A 4,302-nucleotide genomic window follows, 5' to 3' on the forward strand; every position below is an offset into this window, starting at 1 on the left:
CATTCGTCACCAATGCTGGACACTCGGACATGACAAAAGATACACTGGATAACCCTTCAAGGTTGCAGTCCACATATATCCTCTGGTCTACACTTCAGTATAAACCTTTTGATTGCTTGATAATGGGGAGAGAGCCCGGCAGCTTTTTATAGAAATGGAAGTCTGAGAACAAGGTGCCAAAATTATAGACTTAGGATATGATTATTTATTGGGAAACCAAAGAGAATCAACTGATATTATTTAAAACCAACGTATAAATATAAAAAGTGGATACAAGATAACTGTATCTACATGAATAATACTCTTACATTTAATCAAAAAATACTTTGAAAATAAAAATAATATCCCACTCCAATGTCCACTCTCACCACTGTTATTTAACATAGTACTGGAAGTCCTAGCCACAGCAATTAGACAACAAAAAGAAATAAAAGGCATCCAAATTGGCAAGGAAGAAGTAAAACTTTCACTATTTGCAGATGACATGATACTCTATATAGAAAACCTGAAGGATTCCACCAAAAAACTGCTAGAACTGATAAATGAATTCAGTGAAGTCGCAGGAAAAAAAAATCAATGTGCAGAAATCTGATGTTTTTTTTTTTTAAATAAGAAAGGCTTTATTTTTAAGACAAAACAAATAGCACAAACACACATCCAAATGCACATGAGTAAGTTCACTGGGTTTTATAAAAGAGAAAGCAGCACTCGGGTGTCAGTTATAACTAGAAACATCAAGAAGATGCCCCCTGATTCTGGTGGCATGGATACAACATGTGCTTGTCTAAGAAGTCATTCTGGGGTGGCATCAGTGTGGAAATGCATGACAAGAGTGAGGTGATACAAGGCAGAAATGCCGGTGGGTGAAAGCTTTAAGCCCCTTTTCACCACCCTAATGTGCTTTTGTTTTGCTCTGGGGAACTGAAGCAATCAGCAGGTCACCTTAAAGAGAACTTAAATGTCAAAGAACACTTTCAAATACCTAAAAGAGATTCAAGATTGTTACTAAAGTTGTACAGGTAGGTCAGTAGGAGAAAACAGTTTATGTTCTCAAAACCCAGGTTTCACACAATATGAAAAGAAGAGACTGATTTTAGTAAAGGCTGGTCTTTTTCATGATGCGCAGGAACTCCTGCTCATTGACTACTCCATCTCCATCTCGATCAGCCTCATCGATCATTTCCTGTAGCTCCTCATCAGTGAGGTTCTCACCCAACTCCTTGGCCACACGCTTTAGATTTTTGAATGATATCTTCCCAGTTTCATCATCATCAAAGAGCTTGAAAGCTTTCAGAATTTCTTCTTTGGTATCTTTCTCGGACATTTTCTGAGTCATCACAGTCAAAAAGTCACTAAAGTTCATTTTTCCTGTCCCTTCCTTATCGATTTCGCTTATCATTTTCTTGATCTCTTCTTTCTTGGGTTCAAAGCCCAGTGCCCTCATTGCCACCTTAAGTTCCTTAACATCTATGGTCCCAGTTCCATCAGCATCAAAGAGATCAAAAGCTTCCCGGATTTCCTGTTTTTGCTCTTCAGTAAGCTCTGGCTTAGGACTCATCCTTTTTCTCTGGGCAGATGATGCCATGCTTGCCTTCTTAAAGTTAGAGGCCATTGCTGATGGACTCCGCTGCCGGTTGTTACGGCAACCGACGTACATACTGATTCGGCGCCGTTCCCACCGCCCCGCCCTGATGTGTTTTTATACATCGATAATGAAGTGGGAGAAAAAGAAATTTAGGAAGCAATCCCATTTACAATTGCACCAAAATCAATAAGATACCTAGAAATAAACCTAACCAAAGAGGTAAAAGACTTGTATTCTGAAAACTATAGAGCACAGATGAAAGAAATTGAAGGGGACAGAAAGAAATAGAAAGACATTCCATGCTCATGGACTGTAAGAACAAATATTGTTAAAACGTCTACACTACCCCGGGGCACCTGGGTAGCTCAGTCGGTTAAGCGTCTGCCTTTGGCTCGGGTCATGGTCCCGGCATCCTGGAATCAAGGCCCACATCGGGCTCCAAGTTCAGCAGGGAGCCTGCTTCTCCCTCTCCCTCTGCTTGCTGCTCTGCCTACTTGTGATCTCTCTCCCTCTCTCTGTCAAATAAATAAATGAAATCTTTAAAAAAAAATGTCTACACTACCCAAAGCAATCTACATACTTAATGCAATCCTTATCAAAATACCACCAGCATTTTTCAGAGAGCTCAAACAATCCTAAAATCTGTGTGGAACCGCAAAAGACCCTGGATAGCCAAAACAACCTTGAAAAAGAAAAGAAAATCTGGAGGCATCACAATTTTGCACTTTATTTTTTTATTTTTTTTAAAGATTTTATTTATTTGAGAGAGTGAGAGAGAGAGAGCACATGAGAGGGGGGAGGGTCAGAAGGAGAAGCAGACTCCCTGCTGAGCAGCAGGCAGCCCGATGCAGGACTCGATCCCGGGACTCCAGGATCATGACCTGAGCCGAAGGCAGTCGCTTAATCAACTGAGCCACCAGACACCCACAATTTTGCACTTTAAGTTATATTACAAAGCTGTAGTGATCAAACAGTATGGTATTAGCCCCCCCCCAAAAAAAAGTACAGAGATCAAGAGAACAGGATAGAAAACCCAGAAATGAACCTGTAACTATCTGGCCAATTAATCTTTGACAAACAAGGAAGAATATCCAATGGGTAAAAGAGAGTCTCTTCAACAAAGAGTGTTGGGAAAATTGGGCAGCAACATGCAAAAAAAGAAACTGGACCACTTTCTTACACCACATACAAAATCAAATTCAAAATAAATGAAAGACCTAAACGTAAGACAGGAAGCCATCAAAATCCTAGAAGAGAACACAGGCAGTAACCTCTTTGATATCAGCCATAGGAACTTCTTTCTAGATATGTCTCCTGAAGCAAGCGAAACAAAAGCAAGAATAAACAATTGGTACTACATCAAAATAAAAAGCTTCTGCCCAGTGAAGGAAATAAGCAGCAGAACTAAAAGGAAAATTAAGGAATGGGAGAAGATATTTGCAAATGATATGTCCAATAAAGGGTTAGTATCCAAAATATATAAAGAATTTATATAATTCAACACCCAAAAAATGAATAATCCAACTAAAGAATGGGCAGAAGACATGAATAGATATTTTTCCAAAGAAGACATCCAGATGGCCAACAGACACATGAAAAGATGCTCAATATCACTGATTATCAGGGGAATGCAAATCAAAACTGCAATGAGATATCACCTCATACCTGTCAGAATGACTAAAATCAGCAACACAACAAACAACAGGTGTTGCCAAGAATCTGAAGGAAGGGGAACCCTCCTGCCTTGTTGGTGGGAATGCAAACTAGTGCAGTCACTCTGGAAAACAGTATGGAGGTTCCATAAAAGTTAAAAATAGAACCACTGTATGATCCAGCAATTGCACTAGCAGCATTATCAACAATAGCCAAATTATGGAAAGACCCCAAGTGTCTGATATATATATGTGTGTGTATGTGTATGTGTGTGTGTGTGTGTGTGTGTGTGTGTATGATAGAATATTACTCAGCCATAGAAAAGAGTGAAATCTTGCTATTTGCACCAACGTGGTTGGAGCTAGAGTGTATTATGCTAAGCACAATAAGTCAAAGAAAGACGAACACCATATGATTTCACTCATACGGGAATTTAAAAAACAAAACAAGCAAGCAAAGGAAAAAAAAAAGAGAGGCAAATCAAGAAACAGACTCTTAACTATGGAAAACAAACTGATGGTTATCAGAGGGGAGGTGGGTGAGGGGCTGGGTTGCATAGGCAATGGGGATTAAGGAGCGCACTTGTTGTGAGGAGCACTGGGTGCTGTGTGGAAGTGATGAATCACTAGATTGTACACCTGAAACTAAGATTACACTCTATGTTAACTAACTGGGATTTAAATAAAAAAAAAAAATCCCACTCCTAATAAAACAAAGCAAATAAAATACCTAGTAGCAAACCTAAAAAAGGAACAGAACCTATCTGAAAGACCCATAGAAAATTATCTTTTTATATGACACTTTGCATAAATGGAGAGATGACAGAAATGAATACTCAATATTGGAAAAATGTTAATCTATTCCAAGCGGAGCTATAAATTTAGCACAATTTCATTCAATACCCAGTTATATTTTCCCGTAAGAATAAACAAATAAGAACAGGTCCAGATATTTTGTCTTAAGAAGAGTATTTGAAGTATAATTTAAAATGCATTTAATATTATTATTAATGCAATGTGGTATTCACACAAGAATTAACAAACAGATAAGTGGAATGTAAGAGA

General features: G+C 38.5%; 1 pseudogene; it reads right to left on the bottom strand.

The window, feature by feature from the left end:
• Positions 1-594: 594 nt before the first annotated feature.
• On the bottom strand, positions 595-1,666 carry LOC112825192 (centrin-2 pseudogene; annotated as a pseudogene).
• Positions 1,667-4,302: the final 2,636 nt, after the last annotated feature.

The sequence above is a fragment of the Callorhinus ursinus genome, unplaced genomic scaffold (genome assembly GCF_003265705.2).
Source record: "Callorhinus ursinus isolate GAN/ISIS: 27379988/994484 unplaced genomic scaffold, GSC_fseal_2.0 scaffold12, whole genome shotgun sequence".
Lineage (NCBI taxonomy): Eukaryota > Metazoa > Chordata > Mammalia > Carnivora > Otariidae > Callorhinus > Callorhinus ursinus.